This window comes from Triturus cristatus, chromosome 5_1 (genome assembly GCF_964204655.1).
Source record: "Triturus cristatus chromosome 5_1, aTriCri1.1, whole genome shotgun sequence".
NCBI classification, from domain to species: domain Eukaryota; kingdom Metazoa; phylum Chordata; class Amphibia; order Caudata; family Salamandridae; genus Triturus; species Triturus cristatus.
In genome coordinates, this window is record NC_140587.1 from 229,812,415 (window position 1) to 229,825,295 (window position 12,881).

Consider the following 12,881-nt stretch of genomic DNA (forward strand, 5'->3'; position numbering starts at 1 on the left):
TGTTGCACTCTCTGGAGTGGGAATAGTAATTTTTACCCCTACGCTATCCAACGCTTTCTCTACTGTTGCACTCTTTGGAGTGGGAATAGTAATTGTTACCCCTACGCCATCTGACGTTTTCCCTACTGTTGCACTCACTGGAGTGGGAATATTAATTTTTACCCCTACGCTATCCAACGCTTACCCTAGAGTTGCACTCACTGGAGTGGGAATAGTACATTTTACCATGCCGCAGTCCAACGCTTTCCCTACTGTTGCACTCTCTGGAGTGGGAATAGTAATTTTTACCCCTACGCTATCCAACGCTTTCCGTACTGTTGCACTCTTTGGAGTGGGAATAGTAATTTTTACCCCTACGCTATCCAACGCTTTCCCTACTGTTGCACTCTCTAGAGTGGGAATTGTAATTTTTACCCTCCCGCTATCCAACGCTTTCCCTACTGTTGCACTCTCTGGAGTGGGAATAGTAATTTTTACCCCTACGCTACCCAACGCTTACCCTACAGTTGCACTCACTGGAGTGGGAATAGTAATTTTTACCCCTACGCTATCCAACGCTTTCCCTACTGTCGCACTCTTTGGAGTGGGAATAGTAAATTTTACCCCTACGCTATCCAACACTTTCCCTACTGTTGCACTCTCTGGAGTGGGAATAGTAATTTTTACCCCTACGCTATCCAACGCTTTCTCTACTGTTGCACTCTTTGGAGTGTGAATAGTAATTTTTACCCCTATGCCATCTGATGTTTTCCCTACTCTTGCACTCACTGGAGTGGAAATAGTAAATTTTGCCCTGCCGCTATCCAACGGTTTCCCTACTGTTGCACTCTCTGAAGTGGGAATAGTAATTTTTACCCCTACGCTATCCAACGCTTTCCCTACTGTTGCACTCTCTGGAGTGGGAATAGTAATTTTTAGCCCTACTCTATCCAACGTTTTCCCTACTGTTGCACTCTTTGGAGTGGGAATAGTAATTTTTACCCCTACGCTATCCAATGCTTTCCCTACTGTTGAACTCACTGGAGTGGGAATAGTAAATTTTACCCTCCCGCTATCCAACGCTTTCCCTACTGTTGTACTCTCTGGAGTGTGAATATTAATTTTTACCCCTACGCCATCCAATGCTTTCCCTATTATTACACTGTCTGGAGTGGGAATACTAATTTTTACCCTCCCGCTATCCAACGCTTTCCCTACTGTTGCACTCTCTGGAGTTGGAATAGTAATTTTTACCCTCACGCTATCCAACGTTTTCCCTACTATTGCACTTACTGGAGTGGTAATAGTAAATTTTACCCGCCCGCTATCCTATGCAAAAAATATTGAATTTTTTAAATAAATATTACGTTAATATATATGTATTATTATTATTTTTTTACTTACATTAATTATTTATTAATTTTAAAGTAATTTAAGTATTTTGAAGTATGTTTCAGTTAATTATATGTTTATTTCATTAATTTTACATTAATTTTAAGACATTTAAAAAAAATCGATATTGTGACTAACTATATTTTTTACAACGATATTTAGGATTCTATATTTTTGTACTTACCTGTTTGGAGATAGGGCTTCGATATTTTGGCATTCTATATTTTTCCTTCGATATTTTGGCAATTCGATATTCTTCTCCTCGATATTTCGTCAGTGATCCGTCAGAAAGGCCTACGTGGAAAGGATGTTGGAAACCGACATCATATTCCCAATGGCGGAAAAGCTGTCCTTAAGGGATTATGAGTAATTTCAAACCGACCAGAAGGCGTTAGTCGGTCTCTCCGACTGCTGCCTCTGACTGCACGTATCCTAATGCATCGGTCAGACCACAGCAGTAGATGCGGTTCGGACTTCAACCGGCAAGCCGTTGGTTGCGATCCGTACCACATTGTAATCAGGCCCTCAGTTGGGAGTAGATGGAGATATGATGTTTAGAATAAAATACATTGTAATTTCAAATCACCTCTAATGGTAACGTTGGATTTTACATCACAGTTCTGAAGATGCCACTTTTAGAAAGTTGTCATTTTCTTGTCCTAACAATTTGAGGCATGCAGCCTACATCCTGGGCCGAATGACTAGGTGTAGCTAGCAGTAGTCCTTTGTGTATTGTTCCCAGACAGTGAGACAAAGGGAAAATATGTGTTGGGAGGATGGGCCATCTCTGTGATAGAGGAGCTGAGTTGTCACCTGCCACACTTGCACAATACATACACTCAGCTCACTTACAAAAAGGTTTCGCACAAGTCTTTTGTGCTGCCAGACAAGATGGGACGAGGGCAGGGAGTTATGTAACTCCAAAATCCTCTCTCGCATTGACTGACATGGGGTTACCTTATTGCACTTAATAATGGAGATTTGATGTTTGTACGCACATGAATTGCAATTTCAAATTCTCTCTAATAATAAAGTTTGATTTTAAGTCAGAATTCTGACAACAGCATTATTTAAAAAGTTGGCAATTTCTTGTCATAATCATTTGTGCCGTTTACCAGTATCCTAGGTCACTTGACAGTGAATGGCTCCGCTGTTGGGGTTTGTGTATTCCTTCCTAACAGTGATAAAAAAGAGGATTAGATGTGAACAGAATGGGCCATCCTGCCAGGATGGTTGGGGCAGAGCTGTACCCAGCCTCATTTAAATTTCAACAGTCTTTACTTCCATCCTACACAAAGGAACCGGATACTAGTCTTTTGTTACCACATATTTCAAAGACCCTTAACAGGGGGTAGGGAACACATTTCCAGAAACAGATGTGGGGATAGTAGAGGGAATCCCCCTATTTCCTTTCTTTCATCTATTGTGCTTTTTGTTGCTTTTTTTTCTCACTTTATTCACTTTTTCTTTTTTTGTGTCTTTTTTCTTTCTGTGTCCCTGCCGTTGATCATCTCCCATGGCCCGCCCCCCCATCAGCACCCCTTTCTGCTTTCCTACCTCTCAGCTGTTTAGCCCTCCCCCTCATACTACTTAATGGCAGCCGATGTGTGGCCACGCAGCAGACAGGCCAAAGGCAAGCTCATCTGTACCTGTCATACACCCACTTACACACCCACTCACATACCCATTCACATACCCATAAAAGTACTCAAACAACCACTCACTCTTTTATAGAACCACTCACACACACACTTACTCATACAGTCACTCACACAACCACTCACTCACCCATACAGATACTCATATAGCCAGTTACTCGCCCATACAGCTACTCACACACACACATATTCACCTATACAGCCACTCACACACCCATACAACCACTTACATACCTATTCACACACCCATACAAGCACTCACACATCTGCTCACTAACGCATACAGCCACTCACACACCAATTCACTTAAACAAACACCCAGTCAAACAACCACTCACTCACTCATACAGCCACTCACATACCTGCTCATTCACACATACAGTCACTCACACTCCCACTTATACAAACAGCCACTCACACACACCACGTAGACAGCCACTCATACACGAATACATGTAGTCACACAGTATCACTCATTAGTAATACACTTAGCATACTAATTTAACTTTTTTTCATAGCTCAGTATGTTTAACAATCATAAATTCTAAGAAAATACTCACACCCAGAAAAACACACACACCCATTAACAGACCACTAGAGGCACTCACAGACTCACTTACAAAGCAACACTGCCACTCACACCCATTGATGGATCGATAAAACCACTCACACACACAGCCTCACACACCAAAGGATTGGCAAATAATTGTTAAAAATTGTCATTAAGGTGACAAAAGACACAATCAAAAACTTACAGGCACTAGTCAAGTCTTCTGTTGCGTTCTGACAAATCTTTTCCTACATAAATTCTAAGTGTTCTACAATAGGTTTTGAACCCAGGCTACCACCTCATCCTCTGTTGAAATCAAAACTCTTAGAGACTTCACTCCACCTTCTCTAGGGGAGGTTACAAGACTGATCAAATGCACCAGACCTGGGTCTCCGCAGGTTCCTTGCCACTCCTAGGATAGACAAGGTAGCAACTAAAACCATCGCTGCTAAGCTAACAGACGTTTTTCGATTAATGTTCAAGACTGGTTCCTTTCCTTCATGTTGGAAGAAAGCCTCAGTGTTTCCTCTAACAAAATAAACTTCAGTTGATCCCATGTATCCCATTATTTACCACCTCATCTCCTGTTGCCAATGAAGGTCAAAGAAAAAATTATGAATAAACAACTAGTCATTCCCATCCATACCAACAATTTTCTGGACTCAACTGAATTCAGTTTCTGTAGTGGTCACAATATAGAGATAGCTTTGATTAAAGCCACTGAGGTGATCAGGCTTTCCCTCAACCAGGGAGGAAGAGTGGCCCTTATCCTGCTTGATCTGACAGCAGCTTTTGATACTGTCAATCATGGGCTTCTGATGGATTGCCTAGCTGACATTGGGATCATGAGATCAGCTTGGGATCTGTTGAACTCCTCCCTTCTTGGCCGAGAGCCGCCTGTTAGACTGGGCAAATTTGTTTAACAGCCTTTCCCCATCTTGGGGGGTCCCTCAGTGCTAAACACTCCAAATGGGTGCTTGGTTGCGTGCAAGTGGCTGCACGGAATTAGTTTTCTTCACAAATGCCCACAAGGAACAGGAGAACACAGCATGTTCGTTGATTTATTTATTAATAATCAAACAGGCAGACCTTTTCAACCTAATGTTGTCTTGATCAATGCCATTATAAAAAATGTCCTAAAACCTTGTTTTGCATTTGAGATGTCATCAGTGATGTCCTTGACCATGTTTGATGTATTGTGTGAGGACATAAGCAGTGCATTGTGGGGCGTAAGTTACAGTTAGCTTAGGTGTTAGATTTGGGGGTCTCTAGGTGGCAGAGGTAGGTATCTTTGACCAAAAAGGGGCCCTTGCGTCTAGTTAGGGTAAGGGGGTACACTCCTAAAATAACCCCTGCTCACCCCCTTCGTAGCTTGGCATGAGCAGACAGGCTTATCTCAGAGGCAGTGTGTAAAGCATTTGTAAACACATACAGTAATACAGTGACAACAATACAGACGGACACCACACCGGTTGTATTATAGAAAATAAGTATCTTTATATAGGCTTAACACAAGACCGCAAATGACAAAAATCCACAATACTGTACTTTAAAAGTGGTAGAAACCGCTTAGTTCTCTTTAGATGGTAAATGCGATACTTAGCGTTCAATGTACCTTTGCATGCGTAACACCATACAAACAAGGTGATGCGTTGGTTCCTTACACGCAAGAACGGTGATGCATCGGTTCCTTGCTTCGGGGGAGGTAATGCGTCGGTTCCCTACTGCTGCTTAGGGGACCGTGTTGCATTGGTTCCTTACCGGAGAGGAGGTGATGCGGCGGTTCTTCACCGCGTGGGGAGGTGATGCGTCAGTTTTTTACTGTGCTTCTGTGGTGATGCGACTAGCAATGCTGCGATGCAATGATGACCCGGTGCAATGACCAAAAATGGCTTCTTCTTGATGTTGCGACAATGAAGGGGTGATGCGTGCACGCCTGACTCAGTGAATCTTCTTGAGCCGCGACAGGCCCTGCGACGCGCTTCTCTGCTGATGCGATGGCGTCTGCTGTGACGGCGACACTCTGATACAGTGATGCGAGCGCTTCGGCGATGCGATGGTGACAGCGCCAGCGGCGACACGCTTCATCAGCGATGCGACAACAGCTGTTGTGGCAGCGACACGCTTCTCCGGTGATGCGACGGCGTCTGCTGCGACGGCAACACTCTTCTCCGGTGATCCGAGGCGCTTTGGTGATGCGATGACAGCGGCAGCAGCGGCACTCTTCTTCAGCGATGCGACAACAACTGTTGCGGTGGCGACAAGCTTCTTCGTCTTGAGTCGTGCTTCCAGCTCCCAGCGATACGCACTCTCTCAGAAGGCCCAGCTCAACAGCAGGCACTTCAAATTCCCAGCCAGGGAACTCAGGGGAGCTGGTTGGTGAAGTCTTGTATCCCTGAGACTTCAGGCAGGAGGCAAGCTCTAGTTCAAGCCCTCGGAGATCTTCTTACAAGTTGATGAAAGTAGCACAATGTCCTTTCTCCTTTCTTTGGCAATCAGGTAACCACTGCAGGCCAATCCTCAAACAGCACACAGCATAGGAATGGTCTCCTCTTGCAGTCTCTCTCTCTGGTTCCTCTCCTCAGCAAAGGTTCTTCTTGTTTCCCAGAAGTGATCTAAAGTCTTGGGGTCTGGGCCCCAGTATTTATACTCATATTCTCTTTGTTCTCTGAAGGCAGGGAGGCCTTTGCCTAGTCCAAACCAGTTCTGGTCAGTCTTGGTGCACTTTGTTTACAGGACTCCTTCTTTCCTTTGACAGTGTGGGCCAGGGATATCAGACACACCATAGGAGGTGGAGCCAGCATTGTGGAAGGCAGGCACAGCCCTTTTCAGGTCCCAGGGGCAACTCCTCCCACCACTCTACATGCAGATCTCTCTATTTAGCCTTGTGCTGACTCACCCTGGGGCCGATTCACAGAACTAACTTAAGACAAAATCCTAACCTTACTACTTTCGGTATTCACAGAAGTTAGGATTTTGTCTTAAGTTTGTCTTAAGACAAACTTAAGACAGACTTAAGACAGACTTAAGACAGACTTAAGACAAACTTAAGACAACATCCTAACTTAAGTCTGTCTTAAGTCTGTTTTAAGTTTGTCTTAAGACAAACTTAAGACAAAATCCTAACTTCTCTGAATACCAAAAGTAGTAAGTTTAGGATTTTGTCTTAAGTTAGTTCTGTGAATCGGGCCCCCTGTCTCCTGGAATCCCCCAGCCTCTGTCACTCACAAACCAGACATGGAATACACAACCTAGCAGAGGCAGGCTTGGACAGTTAGGCAAGAAAATACCTACTTTCTAAAAGTGGTATTTTCAAACACAGAATGTTATAACCAACTTCACTAAAATATGTATTTTATCATTCTGAGTTCAGGCATACTAAACTCAAATTTCTACCATGTTCCCTGGGTCAGTTAGGATTATAGGGTGTTATAATCAAACTGCCCATTCTGGCCTATGGGGATCAGGCAGCCTTGCAATAGTGAAAAACGAAAATGACTGTAATTCACTATTAGGACATGCCACGCACATCAGGGCATGTCCTACCTTTTACATAAAATGCACCCTGCCCTTGGGCCTACCTTAGGGGTGACTGATATGAAGAGAAGGGAAGGTTTAGGGACTGCTAAGTGGGTGCACTTGGCCAGTCAACATGGCAGTACCAGACTGCGCATAGGCTCTGTAATGGCAGGCCTGAGACACACTTTACAGGCTGCTTTGGTGGGTGGCACAACCAGTGTTGCAAGCCCACTAGCAGCATTTGATTTACAAGCCCGGGGCACCCATGGTGCACTGTACTAGGGTCTAACCAGAAAATCAAATAATCCAATCATGGAGTCACTAATTCATACATCAATTTACAATAGAGAGCATATGCACTTTAGCACTGATCAGCAGTGGTAAAGTGTCCAGAGTCATAAAACAGCCAACAGCAGGTCAGAAAAAATACAGGAGGAAGGAAAAAAGTTCAGGGGTGACCCTGCAAAAAAGGCCATGTCCAACACAACCCCCTCCCAGCCAAAACGCAGGGTAGACCAATCACTACCTTGATGGGCTTCCCTGCTTTGGACGATAGAACATGGACCCTGGCATGCAACAGCAGGGGTATATTCCAGTTGTACGCCAATCTGACCCCATTTGGATCCCTCTGTCCATACTCTCAGGGCCCACCAAGCTAACCCATGGGGAACTCTTCTCCTCACCTGTGGACACCACCTGTGCAGCACCTAACCGTAGCTTGTTCACAGGTGTGTCCCAACAGACAGACAGCAAGCCACATTGGCCACTGGCAGTAGTCAGTGATGAGATGCAGGCCTTATGCCTCTGAGGGCTCTCAAATCTCGGTGGCATCAGAGAGCGGGGGGCAGTTGTCCACTCTCCCTCCTGTCAGGTCAGGTATGACATCCTGATGCTGAACTACCAGCTCCGGGCCTGTACCCGGTGGCTGGACAGGAGACTGGGGTCGGCTTTCTCACACCCGGTCCCCCTCCCCCTTGGAGTGGTACCCCCTTCCAGAATTGTCAGGGTGCCTGTAGCAGGTGTCCTGCTCAATTCGCCCACCAGTTCAGGGATTCTATCCTGCAACTGGGCTTCCAGGTCAGAGGAAACACCCTGAACCTGGTCTTCCAACACAGGGTCCAAACCCTCCAGTTGAACCGGGGTCAGAGGCGAGGACTCCCTCCCTCTGCACCCCCTTCCAGAGTACTGCATCCTCCCATCAGGTGCGGTACCCCCAGAGGACAAACCGGTAAGGACACTGTTTACAGTTGTCCCACCCTCCAGGTCAGACAACACCTGAACCTGGCTTCCCAACCCAGGGACCAACCCCTGCGGTTGAACAATTGCCCGGAGCACCAGGACTTCATTGGAGCACAAAGTTCCCCCCCGAGGATGACACATAACTTATAGGTCGTGTGAAAGTCTGCCTGGTGCAGATTTCCCGACCCCTGTCTCTCTGACAGTGTGTGAAGATCCGCAGGACAGAAGTGGTGTCACCATGGTCATTCACCGGTGACTCAACCCTTCTGGCTTGCCCCTGACCCACTGGTTCTTCCACTGGGGAATCTTTCCCCCTCTCACTCCTCAATCTGGACTTCTGCATCCTCCACTTAGGAGTGGCACTGCCAGACACCAGAACTGATGGAGGCCTGCTTACAGACACTCCCAGTTCACCAGACACAGGGGATCCCCCACAACGGGCAGCCCCTCAGGACAGACTAGGCACCTTACCTGGTGTTCCCTTAAAGAACCATCCAGGCTCTGAGACTGAGTTTCGGGCACCTGGGGACACGCAGCCCCACACTCACTTCTTCTCCACTGAGACAGGACGTGAGTCCCTACACCCCTCCCACTTCACTGGGACCTAGCTGGGCTACTCTGAACCTCTTCCCCCACCTCACTTGGTTGGGAGAAGCCTTAGCCACCTTCTTTAGGATCACCCCCAGATACCTCTTCAGATCCAGAGGTCTGTCTCCTTGGTGAGCTCCCATTAGGTAACTATAACTGCTGAATTTCACTGGTTTTGTATGAGTAAAATCTGAGCCTAACTATTTCGCCCCTGTAACCTATTACATATTTTACACTTACCTGCGAAGTACTCATCCTTTTGCTCCTTGCCAGAAAATCCAAAGCCACCATTGGGGATTATCCTGATGCATTTTGGGTGCCTTTTTAAAGTTTGCACCTAGTTACCATCAGATCCAAGCCGATGAATATAATTTCCTAAATGCTATGTGCATGCAGTTTACGATTTGGAAATAAGAAATCCCTATTTGCAAATCCCTATTTCGCGAATCGCTAAATGAAATTTCTGCTGGGTAGAAATTGCATTTTGCAACACCACATAGGCCTTTGTACATTAGGAAAGGCAGCTTTGCATTTCTTACCGGTCTGAATGAGTGATTTGGACCTTTAAGAAATGCAAAAACCTTTTGTACATATGGGCCTAAGAGCGTTCAAACAGACCCTGCGATAGAACCAGTGACGTGAGACTCGTAACGCTTGAGAAATATTTATGCTGCTGTTGGGAACCTCTAAAAAAAAACTTTTGTGTACACTATTATGTTATCAGAATGTTGCACCATTTGTTCGATATCATCTGTTTGAGAATGTGTATTGTGTTGATCTTACGTTCCAGACTACAGCATCCGGGTCTGAAGAGTGTAACACTAAATCACTTCACAGTCAATAGGAAATTACACTCTTCATGTTTTAGTCACTGCATCAGATGAACTATTAACCTTTTAGATATTATAGTCAGAATAAGAATCAGAAAATGCCATCCTGATGTTCACTGATCACTTATAATTTGCATCATAGGAAAGGAGTACATTTCCCAGAGAGAACGAGCAGTGATTTGTCTGGCATTTTATAGTCTGCCCTTTGACTTAATCTCCTTTGACTGAGTACTACATAAATAATCCTGTGGATGTAAGAGAGCTCATCTGAAGGTTCTGCAGATACCTTTCTGAATTGGAACTGTTATGGGATAGTTACGTATCTATTTTAAGACATCAAATGCTGATGCAAAAACGTGCTTGTAGGTTATAGGTGGATTGGAGGTTAATTCAAATATATAGATGATCTTATAAAATATATACAAAACAGTTCTATGTTAGTTGTATGTAAAAACATTGTCATCATTAACACCAATGGAGCATTAATTCTATAAAGGATATTTAGAGTATAATAGTTATATCAGATGGTATTTTTTATTTTTTTTGTTTTCAATTGAAGATTCAAAGAGCAATATGATGCGCATTTCCCCTGCCGATAGCTTCCTCCCTGGTCTTCAGCACTTCCGCTTTGCTGACGCAGTTTAGTGCTCAGGGGGTGTTCAGCTTTTGCAGCGCAGCGCTGATTGGTGGGCATGCGGAAAGGAACACATTTAGTGCCACACTGGAGCGGACACGCAGCGAGAGAGGGAGAGACACGCCAAAGCTCACAAGGCGGTCCCCCAAGGCATGAGTGTTTGGTTGTACCTTAATTGCGCTTGAAATCACTGTTTGAATCATCCTCAATTGTTTTAATTAGGTTTTATCCTGTTTTTAAAACGCAACGCTTTTACTCAACTCCTAATCGTTTTTAACGCAACACTTGTATTTGCACTTTGAATCTGAAACTGCATGAATTTGAAATTGTACCTGTCACAGACGCGCATTTCCCCTGCCGATTGCTCCCTCCCTGGTCTTCACCACTTCCGCTTTGCTAACGTGGTCTAGTGCTCAGGGGGTGTTCAGCTGTTGCAGCGCAGCGCTGATTGGTAAGCGGGTGGAAAGGAACACATTTAGTGCCACGCTGGAGCAGACGCACACAGCGGGCGCGCCAAAGGCGCGCCTAATTCAATCCCGTCTGCACCCGTCCGCGCCCGACCGGGACCAGGGGCCAGGACCCCTGGCCAATCACTGACATATTCAGCGGAGGAACTCCCGGCCTTAGCCACCGGGAACTGTGCCCTAGGTATGAGCGCAGTAGAGATACTAAGAGCAGAAAACCTACCAGGTAACAACAGGGTCGACGGAAGAATGACTCCGCATATAGCCCATCACAAAAACACTTTGCCCAGAAAACCACTGGGTCTTAAGGTGGCTGTGCTCAACACACGCTTATTACAAAAGCACTGCCTCGAAATCTTCTCGCTCCTCCAGGACGGAGATATTGATGTCCTGGCGGTCACAGAAACTTGGCTAGGAGACAGCTAAGTCCCAGACATGATTGCAGCACTCCCCGGGGACTTTGACGCCTTTTGACATAATAGTCAAGACAAGACTAGAGGGGGAGGAGTGGCTATCCTTTACAACAAACGTCTACTGGTAGATAAGATAGTGGCAGAGAGCGTCGAGAACGCGGATACTCTATGAGTTAAAATCTCAACCAAATCCTCCTGTCTCATACTCCTAGTGGTGTACCGCCCTCCGTGACCAACCCCTAGGTTCAATAAATTATTCTCTGAGATGGTTAGTGAACTCTGCTCATGATACCAATGACTCCTAGTGGTGAAAGTTGTAGAGCAACACATCCTAAAAATACTCTCGGCCAACCTGGAGGAACACCAGCTACTCCAGGGGCGACAGGCTCGCTTTAGGACCCGCCACGGCACTGAGCTGGTGATGTTATCCGTACTTGATGAGCTCAGAGTTATGGCCGACAATACAGATCTGTGCCCCCTGGTTCTGCTAGACCTATCGGCGGCGTTCGACACGGTCAATCACGCACAGCTCCTGGCCGTATCACCGAGCTGGGCATCTGCGGGTTGGCACACCAGTGGCTCGAGTCCTTTTTGTCCGGCCGATCCCAGAGGGTCCAGCTTGGTGAGCAGGTGTCAGACAGGGGAGCCCTTACATGTGGCGTCCCCCAGGGCTCAGCACTGTCCCCGCTCCTTTTCAGCATTGACCTCCAGCCACTGATAGCTGCCCTAACGCGCATGAATTGCCATGTCTTTATCTATGCGGATGACACACAGCTCATCCTCCAGATTGACAACGCCCAGCAGGGCTCTTCACAGATACAAAACACCCTTAGATACACCATAAATTGGATGACAACCTATTCCCTGAAAGTCATTCCAGACAAAACAGAGGTCCTTGTCATCCCCTCGAAGACAAACCGCTGGATTGACCTGTTCTGGCCCCAAGAGCTTGGCACCACCCCCACGCCGGTTACAGTTGTAAAAAGCTTGGGCATCAAGATTGATGCCGATCTTTCCATGGCCAACCAAGTCGCGACAGTGGCCGGAACCTGCACGGGCTTGCTGAGACAGATGCGGTGCCTTGCCCCCCTCCTCTCAATGCAGCACTACAGATGATAGTATCAGCCCCCATCATGTCCAGACTGGGCTACGGGAACGCGCTATATATTGGCCTACCGGAAAAGCTCACCAAGAAATTGCAGGTGACTATGAACGATGCAGCAAGGCTGATCTTCAGGCTTCCCAGAAGGGCTCCCCCATTAAGCAGATGGGCAAAGTTTAAGGGCCTCTGCATTGCCCACAAAGCCATTAACGGTCAGAACCCGGCCTACATTAAGGAGCGCCTTGGAAATACATGCCGGGCCGGAAACTCCTTCATTCGAGTCATTCGAGAGCTGCCTCCTGGCTGTCCCATGGTTTAAAACGGTATCCAAGGGAGACAGAGCCCTCTCTGTCCCTCTCCCGCAACTCTGGAGTCAACTGCCCGATGGGCTCCGCAAGGAATGCGTATCCCTTCCTTCTAGGAAGCGTCTTAAAACGCTCCTGTTCAAGGAGGCTTTGGACACAATCTAACCATCCACAATGCGTGTTTCTGGGGACTACAGGTGGTTTTGGG